The sequence below is a fragment of the Sceloporus undulatus genome, chromosome 6 (assembly GCF_019175285.1).
Source record: "Sceloporus undulatus isolate JIND9_A2432 ecotype Alabama chromosome 6, SceUnd_v1.1, whole genome shotgun sequence".
Taxonomy (NCBI): Eukaryota; Metazoa; Chordata; class Lepidosauria; order Squamata; family Phrynosomatidae; genus Sceloporus; species Sceloporus undulatus.
The window spans coordinates 165,322,599-165,345,824 of record NC_056527.1 but is presented as its reverse complement, the minus strand read 5'-3'; the positions used below and the strand labels follow the sequence as shown (position 1 = coordinate 165,345,824).

Here is a 23,226-nt window from a genome sequence, read left to right as displayed (position 1 = left end):
AGAATTCCATAGCATTAAGCCAAGACAGTTAAAGTGGTCTCAAACCAGATTATTTCTCCAGTGTAGATGCAGCCCAAGCCTTTTGCCTCTCTTATGCCTGAGATTTCAAAGCCCAGCCTTGGCACCACAACAAACTACAAATCCCAGGATTCCATAGGATGGAGTGATGAGAGTGAAAGCAGTGTGGCAGCAGCCTAAGTGTGCTTAATGCAGTTCTTAAGATGGTGCACCTCTTGCCTACAGAGTTTCACAAGACTTTTTTGTTTAACAACTTGTACCCATTAACTCCATTTCATGTCTCCTTTATTTAGTGGGGAGGAATACAGAGAAAACAAGTCAAAATGAAGAAAAACCAAAGGGTTTGGTTGTGGAATAAGCCTAAGAAATATGCAAGAGGCAATGTTAAAATAAAGCCATGTTCAATGCTCAAATGTGCTGTTTGGAATGGGGAGAGGGGGGTGGCCAGAAAGGGAAGTACATTTCCGTGATCTGTCTATGAATAATGTCAAAATGTCCTCCATTTTGATCATGCCTAAGAAACATGGATTTATATTAACATTTCTAAAAAAGCCTGAATTTTTTGCGTGTCCTCCATTTTTATAAAATGTGTCCTACATTTGAAAATGTTGTCCTGCATTTGTCCTACATTTGTCCCGGTTTGGAGGTCCTCACTTATGGCAACCCTATGTAAAGTGGCAGTAAATAAAAGTGTTCCTAATGGCACTGAACGATTTTCACTTTGGTGTTGTTGTGCACCTTCAAGTCATTTCCATCTTATGGCTAACCTGTCGCAGAGTTTTCTGGGGCTGAGAGTGTGTGGGTTTCCATGGCTGAGCATGACTCCAAAATCCTGGTCCTATGCTCAAACCATTGCACCACGCTGGCTCTCCATTTTCCCCCACTTACTGCCAAGTAAGATGGCTGGGTTGAGAGAAAATGCTCAGAGCACCCATGGTCTTTTCTTGCAACTCTTTTCCTCCCATATATTTAAGCGCTGACAACTCTCAAATATCCCCCTTCAGATACACACAGATCGTTGTTTGCCATTTGTTCACTTGAATTAAGCCTCCATCTGGCAGGTTCTTGGCTGTGAAATCTGCCCCTGCCTTCTGGTATGAAATGTTGAAACAGGTTTCTCACCAACACGTTGCGTTGGAAAATATAACTATATAATGGTAGCGGGGGGGTTGCAGGGGTTTTTTTAAATGCAAAGTATGGGAAAGTGTATCTAAGGACAACTTTAAATCTGGAAAAAAATCTTTTTGGTAAAAAAATTGTTAAAGCTAACATACATAATTTTAAAAGAAACATTAAAGCTCTTATCCAGTGTGGAACTAGATAGTCTTACTTGGAAAGAAAGCCCAATGAGCCCAGTGTGAGTTACGTCTGAGTAACCATGCTTAGTAGTTCTGTATTTCCTTTTGCTTCAGTCCAAAGTTTATTTAGTTTAAGGTGGGGCTACAGTAAGTTCTGTAAATACTTTTTTTTTGTGGTTCAGTCCAAAGTTGTGTTGGGTTTTTATTTTTAGTTTACGGCCCTTTCTCTCTCATACTTCCTTGTTCTGAACGGTGTGTCTATGCGTGAGCATCCTTGGAGGAAAATGGACTTATAAAGGTCACTAGATTGTGATAAACTGCCTTCATCTGCTGTAATCCATTGTGGATGACAGTGATGATAACCAGCTTGGGGGAAGAAAAAGCAAGATACAAGTAAAGTTAGGATTATCCAGACCATGGTCCTTAATATCCTATGAGTTTTTGGTTCTAGGATTCCCGAACGGACACCCAAATCCATGGCTGATCCAAGTCACACTAAATATGATGACACAGTGAAATGGTGTCCCTTATATAAAATGGCAAAATCAAAGTTTGCTTTTGGGAATTTACCATTTTGGTGAATACAGTATTTTCAAGCTGTGGGTGCTTGAACCCGTGGATAAAGAATCCATGGATAGGGAAGGCCAACTATATTCCCCATCACCATGGACTGATGTAAGAGCTGGACAGTGAAGAAAGTCTATGGAAAGAAAACCAATTCATTTGAGACGTGGTGCTAAAGAGACCATGGAGGGCCAAGAAGACAAAGAAATGGATCCTAGAACAGATCAAGCTTGAACACTCCCTGGAAGCCAAGATGATGAAATTGAGGCTGTTGTAGTTTGATCACATCACAAGAAGGCATGAATAATTGGAAAAGAGAGTAATGGTTGGGAAGGAAGAAGGTAGGAGGAAAAAGGGGTAGGCCAGAAAAAGAGAGGTAGATCAGACTACATTCCAGATAAATAAACTCAGTCAAGGAAGCCATGGACTACATGACTAAACTGAGGTTGTCCTACTTTGGCCACATCATTAGAAAAGGCAATGATGGTAGGAAAGGTAGAAGGCAGTAGAAAGAGGCCAAGACCGCATGATAAATGGATAGACACAACCAGAAAAGTCATGGGCCTGAACTGCAAGACCTGAGTACAGTATTGCGTTTGAGGATAGGAGTGTCTTGGATATCTCAGTGCATGAATTGAGGTCAACTTGAAGGCAGTTGACATGAGTAAGTAAACAAAATATCATCGGCCTGTTACAGACTGCAAAAATAAAGCTGCTTCGGGTCTCTTTGGTTGTTTAAATGATGCTGGGTCCTAAGAGTCCGGAGGTCGCGCCAAAGCCACACTCCGTTCCTAAGCACTGGAGGGCAGCTTTGGTGCGCTTCCGGATTCTTAGGATGCATGCATCATTTAAATAGCATACCTCCAAAGAGACCCAAGCACTTTATTTTGGCAGTCTTAACAGGCCATCTTAATTATCATCCTGTGTCGGATGACCTCCAGTGTTTTCTGTAGTAAATAGTCAAAAGATGTTTCTGAAATAGGCATTGATTGCTGGAAGACGCAGAGCTAAGTGAGCACCGGTGGCTTTTGATGACTGATGGCTACTAACTATAGCCCAAGTTTAATTTATTTAGGTTAGGAGTTGGACGGGAAGAGTTTGACTTGGAACATAACCAACGAAAGCGACAGAGGATTTTTTCAGGCTCCAAGGGTATGCTGTTTACTCCGAATGAATGGATGCTACTTTACAAAGCAAAAAATACTGTCTCCTCGCAGAAGAGCAGATCCTGTCAAAAGGTAACAGACTGATAACTTCCTGCAGTTATGAAGAACCCAGGAATATAAGGCGATGCACTTCCCAATTTTCTGAGTGGTGAGTAGCAGCAACAGAGTTTGATTTTCTTTGGTTGAGAGAGCAATGCACACCTATGGCATTTTCATATTTGCTTTATGTACAACATAACCTATGAGCCAGCAACTTGCAATGGTTTGATAGTTGGACTACAACTCTGAAGACCAGGGTTCAAATCTCTGTTGGCCATGGAAACCCACCTTGGGCAAGTCACATACTTTCATTTGCCTTAGGGTCACCATAGATTGGAAACGACTTGAAGGCGCACCACAACAGCAACGAACAACATTTCACAAGTGAGAACCAGGACGCATGTGGCCAAGCAGCATCAGGGTGTGAGAAAGATGACAAAAGTTATCTCTGAGGAAGAAAAGACAAGCTAGGAGAACCTGCAGCAGTTTGCTTTGGCCTGAACTATAGGGAAGGAGATGTTTCTTTCCTTCCTATCATTCACATCCCGAGTTAATTCAGTCCATACTACTTTGGACTGTTAAAGTTAAAGAGGAAAAACACCAAATGTCTGGGACTCTGAACTCACTTTAAAGCAATTGAGGTAAGCCAAGGACAAAGGAGGGAAAAGTAGGAAAAGAAGAGAGAAACTGGGACATTTTAAAAGCAACAGAAACAGTGGGATGAGAGAGAATGAATGAGGACCGTCTCTGCCAAACTGGGACATTTGGAGGGTATGTAATAGCATATATGGCTCTATATTTAGACTTCTTATTTTTTTAATTCCTGTGTAAAAATGAAATGCCAAGCTGTATAATTTCTGTGTACACACTTTCCCCTATAAATATGCACAGCCACCGCTGGCTTCTAAAAGGAGTGTATGTATGCAAAGAAAACACAAGGGACCATATTCTTCCTGAGAGAGGCTTGGATGTTTTCTCCTTCTCCCGGTTTATTAAAAAGAAGGCAGCCAGAAGGATATGAAAATTAAAAACCGTCTGAAGGAAACTCGTGAAAAGCTCTGGTCGAGGCTGCGGCCCAAGAATCCCAGCTATGTCGTGTCAGGACATTTAATTTGCAAGCTGCAGTTTAATGAATGGAAAGTTATGGCAAAAGCAGGAAGCGAGAGGAGCCTGCGAAAATAAAATTCCAGTTGCCCGCTTGGAAACCGAAAACCTCCGCTAATATCCCTGTGTGTACAGTATATAGAGTTACAAGGAGGCATTCAGAGGATCGCATCCCCCGTCCATGAACCAGTCACCACTTAAAACCAGTGATTAATTTCTAAAACCAGAGGGTCCAGAGGATTTGAGGTCTGCCTGGCAGTTGCACTTTATGTAGCGTTTTCAGGGGCTGGTTATTCACTGGTGTGAGTGCGAAATTCACCACCAGACATTGAGTGTTTTTGCCCTTTAACTTCTTGTGTTCTTGTTGAGGACTTGAACCCCATGGCTTGAATCAAGTTCAGAGGCAGAGGGTTGGCATCAGAGGTTGGCACCCATCCAGGCCCATCAACACCAGCTGCCAACTCTTCCCAATGTCTGCCTTCCAGGATGCATGCATCATTTAAACAGCATACCTCCAAAGGGACCCCAAGCAGCTTTATTTTGACCTGTCTGTTTGGGTCCATAGTTGTGTGCCTTCAAGTCATTTCTGACTTATGGCGAACCTAAGGCTGGCTTTTCCTAGCAAGATTGTTTTGGGGGTTTTGCCATTGCTTTCATCTGAGGCTGAGAGAATGTGACTTGCCCCAGGTCAATCAGTGAGTTTCCATGGCTGAGCGGGGATTCAAACCCTGGTCTTCAGAATCTTGGGACTTTCTCCCTATTGAATTAACTGCTTTTACGCTTTGAGTTACGTTTGCACATTGAACATCAGTTTGCAGCAATTAAGTTAAGCCAGACACAAAATGGGAAAGCGGAAGAAGGAGAAAGAAACTGGGACATTTGAAAAGCAGCTGAAAATGTGGAATGAAAGCATATTTGGGAACGTCTTTCCTGGTCTATGACCATAACAAATTATTGATTGATTGACTGATATTTGGTACTGTGAATCTTAGGGAGGCCTGTATTCATTCTTTCTTTCTTTCTTTCTTTCTTTCTTTCTTTCTTTCCCACATGAAAGATTGCATGTTTTGCTTGGATGTAGGTCAGTATGCAATGTAGGTGATGCAGGGAGTACAATTCTTTCTCTGACATTTAAGAGCAAGAGATAAAGAAGAAGAAGATAAACAAAAGTTCTCATGCGCAGCCACTGACTCCGAAGAACAGATCTTCAATCCGCACCGAGAAGTGTTTGGAAAGGAAAGATTTTCTTTTCATGTTTTGCTTTGTGCGTGTGGGTTCCCCCTCCCTTTTCTTTTTTACCTGTAACTTCAATCTGGCAAACAAACTCTCCACCCACATTACAACATTCTTACACAAGCCGTGTCTGATCTAATCTTATGTACTTTGGCCACATATCTTTGGAAAAGCATATACTCCCAAGGCAATTGAAAGACTGAACACTGCTCTCTATAACCTCCTAGAAATATTATGCAGTTCAGTTCATAAAGGGAAGTTTCTGAATTGAGGTTATTTTTAGACCGCATTAAAAGGCTACAAAGCAAACAAACAACAACCTGAGAACATTTCCATTATACTATCTTGTTATGGATAATATTCATCAGGCAAAAGATGGATCTAACTAACATTTTGTGCCGGTCGTGCAAGGCATGTTGCATTTGGGTATGCATATGTGTGTGTAACATGCACAACCTCTAGTGTTTTATAGTTGTTTTAATTATCGTCATTCATAACAAATTAATAAAGATATTTAAATACTCTGAAGGTACCAGATCCAGAAGTTGACCATAGAGTTGTGCTGCAGAACCTAGAGGTTCTTAGAGACAACCCTTCTCTAGGCATTTGTAGGTCCTCCAGTGTTTTTCTGTGGTCAACATCTGGCAGATGTTGACCATAGAGTTGCACTGGAGGACCTACAAATGCCCAGAGAGGTGGTCTCTTAGGTTTTTCTACATTCAAGGGGGTCCTTCATCTGTAACCCCAGAGAATGTGGAGGGACCATTGTAGATGCAAATGTTCCAGAATCCAATACTCTTCTGGTCCCAAGCATTTCAGGTGAGAGAGGTTCATTCTGTACACAAATGCTAGGGTTTTCCTGCCTAAAATAGTCATTTTGTGTGTTCTTCCCCATGAATAATCCTTACCTCTCGGTGCCTGCCCACACCCTTTTGACCACACTCTGATGTGGCTCAGCCACACACATCCCAGGTTTCATTTGTGAAATGCTAGTGGGTATGATGTATTTTGTGGGATTAGACATGACTGGAAAGGGAATATTTGTTATCCACACACCCCACACCCCCAATATTTAGTGGTGAAACAACATTGCTTTACTTTCCCTACTTGGCCTTCCTCTCCAAACTCGGGTCTTTTTAGACGATCAAAAGCTTTGCAACCTCAAAGGTCCCAAACGCACTGCAGAAATCATCCAGTTTGTGACCGCTTTAACTGTGCTGGCTCAGTGATGTGGGATTCTGGAATTAGTAGTTTAGTGAGATATTTAGCCTTCTCTACCATTTTAGCCGTCGCAGGGGAATCCTATGGAAAGAGCCAGTGCACTGGGACTTTGCCGTCTGAGGCTTCTGCCTCCAACAAAGGTAAAGCAATTTTATCTAACTTTGGCACCAATTGGCATGCTTTGCCTCTACAACACCTGAAGTTTTTGTGATGCAAAACATGAAGGCTTCTTGGGAAATTCAGTATTTCTTTACCTACATAGGAGCCTGCGGCTTCACAAAGGAAGGAGACATGCTGGATTCCAAGGAAACATCTTCTTTGAATTGCAAACGGACATTAAATTTCCTTGATTTTGAAAATTTACCAATGAATGCATGGTCAAAGTCTTCAGATAGCCCTCCTTACCATCTGAGCTAAGACCAGAAGCAGAAAATGCAGGCCTAGGACTAACGTCTTCAGTTTCTTTCTCCTGTTTGCTTGATGAAGAAGAAGCCAGCGTGACTTTGAAAGCTTGCGACATGTCATTGTGCATTTGGGATGGCCCAATAAAGGCATGGATGTTTGGATGTCTTAGAGACCAGGATTCGATTCCCTGCTCAACCGTGGAAACCCTTTGGGTGACTTTGGATGAGTCACATAGACCCAGAAAATCCCATGATAGGTTCACCTTAGGTTCACTGTAAGTTGGAAACAACCTAAAGGCACGCAACAACAAAATAGCCAAACCTAGGTTGCGTATCCTGAAAGCTGGGATTCAGATTCGTTCGTCGTCATGAAGTCCGCCAACGCAAAAGAAAGCTATGCTGGATTTGCATAACATTTGCATATTTATGCTGGAGGCAGCTACAATAGGACACAGGAGCCGTGTACTTTTGACTCTGCTCTGTGTCAGAAAGCACTCTGAAGCAATTGAAGTGACATGTGTTGGGAGGCGTGCAAATCCCTCCTTACCAGCTGGGTATATATTAGGCAAGAGCTTCTATCTATATACTGCTAATAGTAAACTGGGGGGAAACAACATAGAAGAGCTAATCAAAATAACCAGATATTTAGAGACTGTTTATTTCATTAAAATAATAATAATAATAATAATAATAATAATAATAATAATAATAATATGCCAACATCCAGTTTAACATCATATTAGCAAAAGTACAAACAAATAATGATTCATATTTTGAATACAAGAACATTTTAAAGATGTAATTGCTTCCCTGGGAATCTCTAGGGTTGCTTCTGTGGTTCACAGTTTACAGGAGACACATTGAAAACATTGGTTCTTGTGCAATGTCTTTTTTACCAGTATCAACAATGTTAGAAGTTTTGGGATTTCTGTTTCGGGGTTATGTTTCGCTGTATTTCCCCTTTTCTTTGCCCAGCCTTTGACGTTCTACAGTGGACCCTTGTTATACGCTGGGGTTTGGTTCCAAGATCCCCCGTGTATAACAAAATCCGTGTATGCTCAAGTCCCATTAAATATAATGACATAGCAAAATGGTGTCCCTTTTAAAAAATGGAAAATCAAGGTAAATTTATACTTTTTTGGAACATTTTCAAACCATATATGCTTGAATCCGTGTATAAAAAATCTGTGTATAAGAAGGGCCGACTGTATTAGAGTGCAATTTTTCAGTGTTTTTAAAGAAGAAATGCTCTTCTTTTACTAGATCGCTGGCGAGGCTTTTAGGATCCTGCTTAAGGTCTCCATGCTGAAAATTGGAGTTGACTCCTGTGCTTTTAAGGGTTGTGCCAATGGGGGACTCTCTGGGCTGTTGCGCCTAGAATCATAGATTTGGAAGAGACTGCAGTGGTAGAGAGGTTGACTATAGAATTGTGCTGGAGGACCTACAAATGCACAGAGAAGTGAAGTCGAAGGCTTCCATGGCCGGCATCCATAGTTTTTTGTGGGGTTTTTGGGTTATGTGGCCATGTTCTAGAAGGGTTTGTTCCTGACCCAACTCACTTCCAGGCAAGCATTCTGTGAAGATGCCAGCCATAGATGCTGGCCAAATGTCAGGAATATGGCCACATAACTCGAAAAACCCACAAAAGGCCTAGAGAAGTGTTATCTATAGGAATCTCCAGGTCCTCCAGCAAAACTCTATGGTCACTGTCTGCCAGAGGTTGACCATAGAATTGCGCTGGAGGACCTATTAATGCCTAGAGAAGTGTTCTCTCTAGGAATATCTATATCATACAGTACAACTCTATGGTCAACTTCTGCCAGAGGTTGATCATAGAGTTGCACTGGAAGACCTACAAATTCCTAGTGGAGTGTTCTCTCTAGGAATCTCTGGGTCCTTGAGTGTGAGCTTTGGTTAAAGTTGATCATAGAGTTGCACTGGAGGACCTACTAATGCCTAGAGAAGTGTTCTCCCTAGGAATCTCTAGGTCATCCAGTGCAATTCTATGGCCAGCTTCTGCCAGAGGTTGACCATAGAGTTTTGCTGGAGGACCTAGAGATTCCTAGAGAGAACATATCAATAAAATCTGTGAATAATAATAAAATCCACAAAAGTAAAAGCCACACAAATGCGGAAGGCTGACTGCACCTAGATTTGACTATTGCATTTTTGCTTGATCAACCTCCTATTCTTAATCCCAAACTCCTGGAATATATCCATTAAATTAGTGGGAATTTAGTAAATCAACACTTCTTAGTAAGTTCCACTGATTCAATGAATTTTACTCTGTTTTGGGCCTCTCTTTAGTTCTGATGAAGACAAAAGCACAATTTTTTATTGAGGCCGTGTCCACACTGCAGAAATAATCCAGTTTCACATAGCTTTAACTGTCCTGGCTCAATGCTAGGGAATTCTGGGAGCTGTAGTTCTGTGAGGCGTTTAGCTTTCTCTGTCAGAGAGGGCCCTGGTGCCTCACAAAACTACAAATCCCAGAATTCCCTAGCAGGGAAGCCATGACAGTTTATAAAGCGGTGTCAAAGTGGATTCATTCTGCTAATGGTTGAGGAAAGGGAGTTAAAAGTTGTGATACAATGAAGAACAGGCTCCAAAAGTGAGGTAAAATGATACTTTATTAATAAAAAGAAACTGTTTTCTGACACGAAGGGCGCTTGCCCTTGTAAGGGAGGCTCTGATTGGCTGGCGCGCTATTTCCAACCAATCACGCTTCGCCTCTCATGTCCCTCAGTAGTCCGCACTATGAAATGCATTGTGCGCATGCGCTATCTCCTTGCCTATGAGTCACTCATAATAAAAAAGATGGGACGGTGCTTAGTGCGCACGCGTGCGGCCTTTTATACACTTCCCTCAAGGACTGTTCGGGGCAGCGGCGGCGCCACACCACCCCTCTCTCCTCATTGGCTCCTCGCCGTGCGACGTATTCCGCTCTGATTGGGCGTCCTGCGTGTCAAACACATCCACAGGTCGCCGCCTACTAACATTCCTCCGATTGGCTCCGTCCACTTCCTTTCTTTCCTCTGATTGGCTGTGCCTTGCTTTAGCGCCCGCCCTTCGCCCTATCAGGTCGTGAGGGACGTACGGATAAAAAATAGTCCCTCAAAAGAAGGCGACTTTGGGGTTGAAAAAGAAGCAAACGGAGGAACCGTTGGAGCGGGGACGGTAATTTTTCACACCGTTCTTCTCATCCTGAATGCTTTCTTGAGGCAAGGCGAAGAGGATTGCGAGAGAGCGGCGGAAGGATATGTAAAAGTGAAAGGAGAGCTTAGACCCTGGCTCTGGGAAAGCGAATGGAAGCTGGAAGTAGTTCCGGCTATAAATAGGCCCTCCCAGTTGGAATCCCTCCGCGGGTGTCATCGTCGCTTCGGAGGAACCTCAGTTTGGAAGAAGGCGGCGAAGAGGAAGCAGCGAAGGGCGGAAGCAGCCGCCGCGGAGGGTGAGTGAGCGGATAAACAGCCACGAACCGGCCCTTCGCCTCTTTTCTCCCTCGAATTACGCCGTATTTATTATCATCATTATTATTATTATCCCCCTCCGTGGCCCCAGATTATAATAACCATAATTACGGCGTATCCATATTTATTTATTTATCTCTGGAACGACAATTGACAAATAAACAAGTAAACAAGCAAACAAAGCGTCGCTTCGTCTTTGTTGCCAACATCAGTTGGAAAGGAAAAACGGGGATGAGATTATTATTATTTTATATATCTATATCTAGCTATATATAATTATTAAATAATTAGAATATTAATTATTATTAATAATCAGAATATTATTATCATTATTATTATTATATCCCCCTCCCAAAAATAGGACTCAAACCAGCGTCTTTATTACTGTTGAAAAGGGCAAATGGGGATGAGATTTATTATTATTATTATTATTATTATTATTTAAAATTACTATTATTATATTTCCCCCCAAAAAATTGGGACTCAAACCAGCCTACACTTTAATATATTATTATTATTATTATTATTATTGTTATTTTCTCCCCCCCCCCCCAAATAATTGGGATTCAAAGCAGCCTACAATTTAATATAACACTTATTTTTATTATTGCTATTATGATATTCCCCCCCCCCCAAAAAAAATTGGGGCTCAAACCAGCCTACAATTTAATATAACATTATTATTATTATTTTAATATAATAAAATAATAGTAAAATATAATAATAATAATAATAATAATAATAATAATAGTGTTCTTTTAAATTGTAGGCTGGTTTGAGTCTCAAGTTTTTTGGGGGGAAATAATAATAATAATAATAAAGTGAGCTATAAATATAATGTTCTTTGAGTCCCAATTTTTTTTTAAAGAAAGCAGGATATAATAATAATAATAATAAAAATATTCTATTGGGATATAAATATAATGATAATCTTTTTAATTGATTATTTTAAATTAATTTTTAATTGTAGGCCCATTTGTGTCTCAATTTTTTGGGGGAAAGCGGGATATAAATACAATAATAATGTTCTTTTAAGTTCCTTGAAGTCCCAATTTTGGGAGGAAAAGGTGAGATGTGACTATAATAATAATAATGATGATGATGATGATGATGATTATGATGTCCTTTTAAACCGTGAGCCACTTGGAGTCCCAGGTTTTTTGGGGAAAGCGGGATATAAATACAATAATGTTGTTCTTTTCACTTGTAAGCCGCTTTGAGTCCCTATTTCGTAGGTGAAAAGTGGGATATAAATATAATAACTGTCCTTTCAAACCATCAGCCACTTGGAGTCTCCAATTTTGGGGATATAAAAAGGACGACAAAACACTATAAAACACTGTGTTGTTGTAAATTATATAAACGTTGCTGTTTATCCCGCCTCGACCCTCAAAACGGAAGAGGCGGGATATAAATAAATATCTATTATTATTATTAAAATGTTAAAATACTAAAATAATATGCTCATATACTCAAAATAGGCCAGTATACTAAAACTCCTTACGCTACCCATCTCGGGGTAAACATAATTATCAATGCTAATTGCAGTGATTAATGGCACTTATTAATGATAGCGATAATGACCGTCGTGGTGATGTTGATGTCTCCTTGGGTGTCTATAAACACCATCCTTCCATTACGGTGGGGCTTTTTCCTGTTTTAGGACTAGGAGGAGGGGGTAAAAGGGTCACTTTTGGGGGGGTGGTTAGTGGCTTTTGGGGGGCAAAGCGAATTGGCTGAGAAATGGCTTTGCTTCCAGTGTGCTTCTCCTCCTCCTTCCATCCCTCTCTTTTAACCCCTTGAACTTGAGCCGAAGAAGAAGAACAACAACTGAATTTGGTCGTATAAAAGAGACTCCTCCAAAGGATGCATCCTTAAGGGCAAGAGAGATTATTATTGCTATTATTGTTAGTATTATTATGGTGGGGAGAGGAAGGAAGGATGTAGGCAAAGGACGTCTTGTTGACAGAATTGTGTTCCTTCTCAAAGACTGGAAACAGATCCGAAGGTAGTCATGTGGCAAAGCACAACGAATCCACGAAACAGGGGTGCTTTTCCAGGGCTGACCAATATGCGCCAAGCACATGTTTATTTCATTTATTGATTTATTTCAGAGGTTTATAACCCTCAGTGGGATTCAAGAGTGGCCTCGAAAATCTTAATCCGCACATCACCCTTTGGTTAATAACTAACACGTTGTTGCGAGCTTTCCAAGTTTCGAAAGGAGAGTCAGTATTTTGTGCCTTTTGGTCGGCTAATAAAGGTATCACTGTTTGGTGGGTTTTGGGATGTTGTTCTGCTTCTCATAGCATCTGTGAATCAGATCAGATGTGACATCCTCCTCCACATACTTTAATGTGTGAATTTCAGAAGTTATTTTAGCGAACTGTTTTGTGGATTTTGGATGTTACTCCACTTTTCTTTGACTGTTCCTTAGGTCATATGTACAGTAACATCCAAAATCCACCAAACTGTGACATCTTTCTCATTGCAAGCTTTTGAGGTTTCTGAAGCTGAATGTCCTATTGTCCTTTTTATTGCACCTTTTGGGGGTCTTGCTGTAATTTTCATAGACTGGCAGTTAGTTAGATCCCATGTTTCCTTCACCTCCTCCTCTCTTCATTGTGTGAATTTCAGAAGAGTTAGTTGTTAATCAAAGAGTGGTGTGTGGATTAAGGTTTTCGGGGCCGTTTACCGCGCTATTTTGCGTGTTTGTAATGCTGAATTGTTGGACGTTGAGAGTAAGAATATAGTAGATATGAAGCTCAGATGGTTAGGCAAAATGATGGATTTCTTCTGTATCCTGGTTCTGTGCGCATGAGGCATGGATGGGCATGCGTGAAACTGGTATAGCAAATATAGTGGTGGGGAATTGCAGCATATTATAGGAGAGGTTTATTGTGTGTGTAGAGATCAGGCCTTCAAGAACTAACTTCATTATTGCTAATGTATAATGGACGCAATGTCTGTTTCTTTTGGGTTGAGGACAGTGATGGGGAGACGCTGCTGCTTTCGCTTAAATTGGAGAGGGATCTAGTGCCAGATTTTGCTGAAAATACTTCAGGAAGATCATGAATATAGATAGCTCTGTGGACCTAAGTCTACCATGGAAACACTTCCTCATACTTACCATGCCCTTTCATTTCTACTTTATTGCTGTACAGTTTTTGGTTAGTGTTGACCAACTTTAAAGGCAGGAGGCTGTTTTAAAATGTTGAATTATGCTTGAACTCTTTTTTTCCTGCTCCGAGGGAAGCAATAAGCAACAAAGCAACAGAGCTCTTTCCATCTCGGTGCAAAATGGCAGTCCTCAAGGTTCATTCGGAGGTTGGCCGAGTTTATGGAGCTCGACTCTTCAAAACACTTTTGGATGTTTATATACGCAACCTGCTGGCAATAAGGGAAACCAAGGGTTTAGCAAGTGGCTCGTTGTTTTGTTCTAAGGATATATTGGTAGATGGTCTTTCCTTTGGGTGAATGTTTGACCTATTATACAGTTGGCAGGAGAGACTTGAAATACCTTGTTAAAACACACATGTCCAATTTCCTTACCAAGTTCTTACAATAAGGAAGCCACTGGAAAGGAGCATCTTATTTAAAAATTAGGAAAATAGACACATCTCCATGGCTTCTTTACATACAATAAATGGGTGCCCCCTTTAACTTACAGGGTTGTATCATATAAAAGATCAGTTCTATCCAAATGTATTTCCCCATAACTCACCTTGTGCCAACGCAGCTTGTTCCCATGCGTTTATTGGTGAAGGCAACAGAAGTTGTACATTGAGAGAAGGAATAAGGTTTGGGAGCCCATACCATCCACAATTTAGAAACTACACTCCCCACAATTTTCTGTGTTAGAGAAGAATGAAGCACATAAATAAATGCCTCCAGAGAAATTGACCCGTCTAATGAGATTGGCTAAATCGACTCATGTACTTTTGGTGTAGCATGCACTTGAACAATGTTCCTTTTCTAAAAGCGCCTGTCCTCTTGCCAAAAGCATTGCATACCTTTTTAAAACCAGGTTCTGGTGAAAAAGAAACCAGGGTACAAAGAGACTTCCTTTAATCTGGAGTTGCACTGAGAAAAACTTAGATTTCCAGGATTACTTTTTTGTTAATGAACCTTGAGAGCCAGTCAGTGTGCCATGTTTCCCAGAGAGAGCATTGTTTCTTAAGAGTGTGTTTTGCAATCCTAGCGGCAGCTAGTTTTTAACACCAGTCTTAAAGGAACAGACACTATTTTTACTGGCCAGTTTCAGCTCAGAGTATTTTTGTTCTGTGTCTGGTTGAGAACGGTAGGATTTTATTCCTTCTCTAGCAAGCTTGCTTATTTTTAGACTAATTTTTTTAGGTTAGTTAATATGCAGATTAATGTTTTTTCTGTAGCGACTGTGTAATTTTTAGACTATTTGTTAATAGGTAGGCTAATGGAGTAAATAAACCAATTGGTATTTCTAGTTAATACAAAGTAATTAGACACTTACTGAACACTCTCTGGCTGAGATACTAAATATCAATGACTGGTACTCTTCTATGTAATTCGGAGATTCACATCAAATATTGGAGCAGAGGCTCTAAATATACATACGTATATAGAGAGGATGAATGAAAAGGAAGGGTTTTCATGTTATAGATGGTATGTCTTCACTTGGTAAATGTGTTCAAGGGCTGGTTCTCTTATAATTTCCAATTTTATTTATTCGTTTATATATTGAATTTCTATCCTGCTTTTCCACCAAGATAAGATTCAAGGCGGCTTTGCAATAATTTAAAAAAGATTAAGCAGACATCGTTTTACAAGGGTTTTGTGGAAAGGAGTTTCACTGTCTGGGAGCAGCCATAGAAAAGTCTCTCTCTGGTCCAAAACACACTGCAGAAATAATCCAGTTTGAGACCGCTTTAACTGCCCTGGCTCAGTGCTGGGGAATCCTGGGAACTCGTTTTGTGAGCCATTTAGCCTTCTCTGCCAGAGAGCTCTGGTGCCACAATAAAACTACATTTCACAGGGTTCTCTAGAACTGAGCCAAGGCAGTTAAAGTGGTCTCAAACTTGGATTGTTTCTGCAGTGTGTTTTGAATCTCTCTCTCTCTCTCTCTGCCTCATCTGATGCAACTCTGAGGGTGGTGGGACTGCAAGAAAGTCGTCTCTTGCAGATCTTAACACATCCCATGGCTTATATAAGGAGATATTGGCCTTCAGGAAGTCTGGACCCAAGCTGTGTAGGGCCTTAAAGGTCAAAACCAGCACTTTGAATTCTGCCCAGAAAAAGACGGGTTGGAGCTAGTTCAATTATGGCCTAAAACATCTTTTAAAATTTGTAAGGAGGGAATGTAAACAAGGAGGGAATGCAAAACTTGGGGTGTCTCAGAGGTGCATCCTGCTGTCCCATTACAACTGTTGAAAGGGTTAGCATTGCTATGAGTGCTTCCTAACTAGCCTTGGCTCCATGTTTTGGTGAAGAGGATGGGATGGAGATGGAGGAAGAAAGGTGTGACATCAGGACATACAAGGAAATGAGGTAACAGGGAATATCTTCAGTTGAACTTTTAATTTCAGGTTCAGTAGATGGCATAGGAGGGATGCGGTGGCTTAGTGGTTAAGACCCCAGTTCTGATGATCGGAAGGGGGAAAGTTGGCAATTCGAGGCTCAAGTGCCGCATGATGGAGTGAGCTCCCATCACTAGTCACAGCTTCTGCCAACCTAGTAATTCAAAAGCATGCAAATGCAAGTAGATAGGTACCACTTCAGTGGGAAGGTAACAGCGCTTGGTGCAGTCATGCTGGCCACAGGACCATGGAGTCTTCTTCAAATAACACTGTCTCTTCGACTTAGTAATGGCGATGAGCACTGCTCACTACTGCCAGTTCATCTAGACATCCATGTCAAGGGGAAGCCTTTACCTTTAGACAACATAGGATTAAATACTGTTGGTAGTCCCTACTAGTGTGTGCACGCTTTGTGCTTTCAAGTCAATTCTAACATACAGTGATCTTAGGGCAATCCCATGACAAGGTTTTCTTGGCAAGATTTCATCCAAAGGTATTTGCCTTGGCCTTCCTCTGTGGCCGAGAGAGCATGAATTGGCCTGTGGGTTTCCATGCCTGAGCAGGGATTCGAACCCTGGTCTCCCAGAGCCCTAGTCCAACACCCAAGCTTTTCAAGAGACTTCATCTGAAGATTTTAAAGTCAGTGGCTTATTAATGGGGCTGGTTGTGGAATCACATTGGTTACTACTCCTGTGTAAATCCACAAACGCAGAGCAGCAGTGCAGGGAGAAGAGAGATTTGTTTTCTCCTTCGGCGCAACATGAGTTCTCTCATCTGTCACCTTCATAGTTGTTAGCACTTTGCATTGTATGTGTAAAAGAACTTGTCAGCGAAAGATATTTTAAGCATTAGATTTTTGTCGTGCCAAAGAGACTTAAAAATCACACACCTCATGTCTGAAAATTGTTGAATGACTGGTATACATTTTGTGTTTTATAAGTACACATTGTACTTCTGTAGTCCTGTAGCAAAATGATCCATACAGGTGTTTCAGCTCTCTACTTTTTTGATGCTAGCAAGTTATTACCAGAACCCATTTATTCAACAAATTATCTGCTCTTTTGGCAAAAATAAGCACAGATATAAGTGTGAATACCTGTATAGTGCTGCATTACAAGCACGCAACAATACCACAAATGATTTTACAGTACACAGACTGAACAAAAGGATGGCACAATGCTGTGATATGGCTTTAGGATTTCCATAAGTTGGAAACAGCTTGAAGGCAAATGACAACAAATAGAGTGACATAATATAATGTACAGTAATATACATTGCAATTCACTGATTTGTGTTTGTTTTTACAGTGCTCTGGTCCCTAACATGTTGAATAAAGGCTTCTGTAGCCTGTCAGCTTGTGTATTTAAACTAAAGGATTGTTATCTTGAGCTGCTGAGCTGTCCAACTCCGACATACTTTAACTGTCTCTAGCAACTGCTTAACATTTCCTGTATCTATTAGATGGCTACTTCCAAAGGAATAGATGACAATTGATTTCCATTGTTTCCGTTATGAGACAATTTTGTGTACCATTTCCATTTTTTTGTGTGTGATAGTAAATAGCAGTATGTGACACCAAACCATACTTTACTGTTCCCTCTTCATCTTTTACAGTCATGTGGAGAAATGCAGAAGGCTTTGCTTCCATTTTAGAGCGACAGCAGTCTGTTGTGTCTTCCTGACAAACTATGGTTTGGGAAGATAATCTGCTTTAAGCTACAGTTAACAAATGTAGCCTGATTTTACTGAAACTAATCTCAATTCATGGTAAGATGTGGTTAATTTAAAACAGGCAGAAGCATCTGATATCTTTGTGGTACATAAGAAGGGAAGGGAGCACATGAGCGCAGGTCTTTTTGCAGTTTATTATTCTTCTAAACTTCATTTATAGTCCACTCTCCAGCCAGAAGGTCTGAAGCAATGTATTAATTGATAGCCCCTGCCTTCAGGCTTGCTTCTAGAAATGCAACAGGAGGCAAAGGGACAAGGATAGAGGAGGAAAGGCAACCCAAGCACCAGGGCTTAATGTTCTATGATGCTTGTAATAGCAGCTCTGGTGGAACTGGGTGGTCCATAGCTCAAAAACAGGCCACTGACAGGTTTTCCTCTTTCCTGGAAGCATCAAGAACACCAAAATAAATCTGTTAGCATGAGCTCTCTTACATTTTGAAACATGTTGTTAATTCAGCGTAGTTCCAGAAAGTTAAAAAAACCCACTGGAAAAAAATCTGGGATTCATTGACAAGGCTATAGGAGGTTGTCCAGCAAATCTTGAGTAATGCTATAACCATTCGAATGTTTTGAGTAATTCTAGTCACAACAATGCGAACAATCAACATTCCTTTTTAGTACTTGTTTAAGAGGTTTTCTGTGTATAAAAGTAGGTTCAGCCGTACCAAACTGTACACTTTGGATCCACTTCAGTCATAACAACTTCATGGCCAGTAAGTGTATTCAATTGTGCAGTGCTTATATGAGGAAGTAACTGATTTTAGCTTTCTAGATTTTTGAGTACATGGAATAGAAACTTTACATGAGTGCATACTTTTTTAACCTCTCTATTTGGGCTTGTGTCCCAGAAATGCCGTTACGGGCAGCTTTTGCACAGACTCAAAGCAGTTATATCCCTTTAAACATTCATAAGTGTCTACTATGAGATGTTGAATAAATTGTTGGACCTCTGTTGCTGCCTGCAAGAGCTGTGTTCCTCTTAACTGTCAAAGTGTTGTGACATCATGGCTGTTGCTTGTATGACAATTTGCCTTCAAAAATGAATGTGGGGGTGTTTGGGGATTAGTGGGATAGAGGAGGTGTCAAAACCATGTGCTTTGGAGGAATTGACTTTTACTGAAGAGCAGATTGCTGGAAGCTAATTATTTGTATACACTGCTGCTTTTGTATGCTCTTAAACTACTCGCTTGGGGAAAAAAGTTGTACCTGTGTGGAAATTATGAAGTGTGATCTAGAGCTTTAATGTTCCCTTTTGTTGATTCAGGGGGAGCCCATCAAACAATGTATTGACTTGCCTATCTTCATGGAAAGTGTTCTGGAAAAACTTAAAGCTTGACTCTTCTTTTTCTATAGTATGTGACGCCTGTAAATCTGTCCAATTGCCATTTGTTTAAGGATATATTTTGCTATATCTTTATGTGCTGACTTTATTCACTCATGCCTTTTATTTAAAGGACTTGGCCATGTCCTATTTTCCGTCCTGTAAATTATTGTGATGGGTTCGTTGCAAGAGATTACGACTTCCTAAGTTTGCCTTAAATAAGACTTTCCTTAAAAAAAAAAAAAAGATACATGTGGACAAGTGTCTAATTTAGAACCGTAGCTGGCATAGTATCTGATGAATGAGCAAAATATAGCAACAGTTGAAAACAAATGCTGCGTCATGGCAATTTCATTCCTACGCCTCCTGTGCAGCAAACTGAAATTATTATTGGTGCTTCTACAGTATTCTTGAATAAATTAGTATCTGCATTATTTCCTTATCTGCATTTGAAAGAGAGGAGGCTGTTCTTGAGGTGCCAGATTTGCTTGCTTGCTTTTTTTACTTTGGATTTGTCTTCTTGTTGCAGGGAGTTCAAAAGATTTTGTAGTGATTCCTACTCCAAAGAATAAATTCTTATTTTCAGGGTTGACACACAAGAAGAACATTTCTGGTGGTATTCACAGGACACGATAACATATGGATTTTTGTTTGGGTATTGCAAGGTGCAAATACAGTTAATTGTGAGGTTTAGATCTCCTACTTTCATTTGTTTCATTTTCAGTCATGTTGCATCACTGAGAGATTCACTGAAGGGACCTCAGTATCTACAAAACACTGGTTTAAATGGGTATTAAATTGCCTTGCTTGGAATTCTATAGTGGTTACAACTACTATAATAGAATTCGCTACTATCATTTGAAACACAGAATGGTTGTGAAATATTTATCGCAGATAAAATACCATGTCCTAAACAGAATCATTTGAATGCTACCTCACTTCCTGTGTGTTCACAGATAGTTGAGTTATTATATCTGTTTGAGCCTAGATTATTAGAAATACCCCTTCTTCCTACATTTAAAGGAGATCTGAGCCTGGAGACCAGAGCGCAACAGTCTGCTGCTTCAGCATGTTTGGATTCCTGCTAGTAGCATGAAAATACTATTGAGTTTCCTATTGATAAGCCTGTAATCCGGTTGCACATGTGTGCCCACAGAAATGGGTCTCCAGATTACTTCAGACAGCACCAGGGCTTCACTGGGCTCCTGCAACTGAACCATATCTTCATACCTTTGTGCCTCTCACTCTTTCCAGGTGCATTTGTTTCTACTTATACTTTTATTAGCGTTTAGGATTAAACTTCTCTGTGACTGTTGTGAGCTGTCCTAAATTTACAGGTCACTGTATTAAATAGTTTTTTTTTCTTTTTAGTAAGCTCTTTGATAGCGGCTGGCAAAGCAGCAATCTCATCTTCAGTAATGTTAGTGTTAACATCCCACTTGATGCTGGTAATACATGCTGCTGGTGCATCAGCTGGCATTATAGTGCTTGGGCTTAAACTTTTGACTTCATTGCATTCGCACATTACTTTGCTGAGTCTTATCCCCTTGCCATCTGTTGTGTAGAACCATGGGCTTGGATTTTTAAGTCTTACATTCATGAGATACACGTTTATCATGTAAATGCATTTGTATTATCTGCGCTTGTACTACTGTATCATGAAGAGATAAAAGCAAAGGGAAGATGAACTGGAAATCTACAAAATCATATACAAGAATGGTATCTGGTATGTTCGGTCTGAGTGTGGCCTACATAAATTACATTGTCTACAATACAAACCTTTGCATTTACCATTCTGAGGTGTGCATTTGAAGTTCCAGGAGTTGCTTTCATATATAGAGTCATAGAGTTGGAAGATCCCACAAAGGTCATCCAGTCTGATCCTGTGTCATGCAGAAATCAAAGCACTCCCAAAAGATGGCCATCTAGCCTCTATTTAAAAATCTCCAAAGAAGGAGACCCCACCACACTCTGGGGCAACATATTCCACTATCAAACAGCTCTTACTGTCAAGAGGTTCTTCTTAATGCTAGGTGGAATCTCTTTTCCTGTACTTTGAATCCATGGATCTGTGTCCTAGTCTGTGGAGCAGCAGAAAACAATGATCTGAGAAGCCAAATCATTCCTGGTGGTACGATGCACACAGCCCTACAAGTAGAAGGAGAGATGAAAGGACAACCTGTGCATCAAGGTCCTTCAGTGTCTTACCCAGAGTCTCATAATCCCTTGTACTATCCTGAAGGCTATACCTTGCAGTGTCTTTGGTACCTGCGTGGACCATAAAAAGGGGTAGTGGACAGTGGGCTCTGTTACAGCAGAGATCTTTGCCCCAGGGAGACATTGCACCTATCAAGACATCTAGTCAGTCTCACAAACCACTGTTTCTGTTTCCCTCAGCGAGGAATCTCTTATCCACAGCCATACGTCTTCTCTGAGGATTGGCAGGAGCCAATTCATGTGCTAAACCTTCCAAGGTCACCTGAACATCCATTTTCTGAGGACTGACACTGTTGCTCTTGTTGCTGTTATTCATCCTCACTGACAAGGGAGAGAGTCTCAAATTGATAATGCAACTCCAAATTCACAGAATGATCCCTGGTACTTCTCCTTCTGTGTCTCACATTCATATGTCTTGTGTTTGGGAGCTGGCCTCTTCCTCAGGGACAGCCTGTGTCGATATTCCACATCCAGGATAAACTGCTCTCTGCCAGAGAAGGCTAAACATCTCACAAAACCACAAATCCTAGAGTTCCATCATAATGAGCCATGACAGTTAAAGCAGTATCAAATTGCATTGTAGCTGCAGCTCAAGAAAACCTTATGCATTTTAATATGATGAAGAGTAGATACATGGGCCTCAAGTTGCTGGACCTTCTCTTCCGGCAGGGCAGCCAACTTGCATTCGCTGCAGGTGTAGCTACTCACATCCTTTGGTGAAAACACAAACGTATCACAGCTGTTGCAAGTTATTGCCGCAGTTCACTCACCATCCATATTCAGTAGTCTTAAGTAAACACTGAAACAGAACTGGGGACCTCCCCCTCAAAAATTCTCTGCTAAATGGCCACACAAAATGCTTGTTGGCCTTGCTTGTTCACCAAACTCCAGGGGCTGGGGTTGCAGTGATATGGAGAGTTAGTAGGTACTATATGATCTCTTCAAAAAGGGCTAAATTTGTTTGTCAGAGAAGCTACACAGAGCAGGAAGTTAAGCACAAAGGGGACAGTGCCTGCTTTTCCCACGGAGAGAATGAGAGGACACCAAGTCCTTTGCCCTGCAGTCATATTTTGCTTCAGAAATGAACAGATGGCTCTGGAGAACGATGTGGGGCAGTACATGTATCGCCCTCCCATCCTTAGAGGCTGGGCCTTAAAGGCTTCCAAGCTTCTTTGCCTTAAGGCTTAGAGTCCTTCAGTTAAGACCATCCTTCTTTTCCAAAGGTCAATAGAGAACACAATTCTTTTCTATCAAGAGTAGCCAAAAGCGGAGGACTGCTGGATTTATTTGTTACAATCATTTGGATAATGTTTCATTGCACATAAATATATTTTGAGTTGGGATGTGAATATGTATGTAGTAAAAGACAACCACTCTGTGTTACATTCTGTGGATGTGGTTATAATAAACAGGATTAAATTATGTTGATCCACTTTTATAGCTGTATGGACTAAAAACTAAATCTTGGGAAATTTTTTTGGTTATCTGCAGAACAGACACCTGTCTTTTTTAAACTCATATTAGCTTCGGTAGTAGTAGTAGTAGTAGTAGTAGTAATAGAAGAAGAACACCACTGAGGCTGTTCTGTGCAAACAGTAGCCTTAGACTTTGGGAGGAGAATGACAGCAGTGGCTTTGATGGATGGTGTTCCTCTTCCCGAAAGTTTTTATAAATCGAACGTATTTATTTTTGTTAGTCTCTCAGGATTGGTGAATTGAAATGTTTAGGTCACAGTTTTCAAGCCACATACTCAAGAGTATTTATACAAGGATGAATTGTGGGCATTTGAACTGAGCTTAGCTTACTGTGTCTCAGCTTGCTCTTCCTTACAGGGTTGTTGTGAATGGGGTGGAAGATAAAAATGTATTCTATCTTGAGAGCACTGAAT

General features: G+C 40.7%; 1 protein-coding gene across 10 annotated transcripts in view; it reads left to right on the top strand.

Annotated features, from left to right (window-relative positions):
* Positions 1–10,189: 10,189 nt before the first annotated feature.
* The window catches only part of MEF2A (myocyte enhancer factor 2A), a 71,838-nt gene continuing 58,801 nt past the window's right edge, over positions 10,190–23,226 (top strand). For 3 of the 10 annotated variants that reach the window (XM_042472040.1, XM_042472042.1, XM_042472038.1), the window contains exon 1: positions 10,193–10,498. The gene's annotated coding sequence lies outside the window, so the exon portion shown is untranslated. Of the gene's footprint in view, positions 10,499–23,226 lie in introns of all 10 variants that reach the window. The other 7 variants (XM_042472041.1, XM_042472045.1, XM_042472034.1 and 4 more) reach the window with 6 other exon arrangements.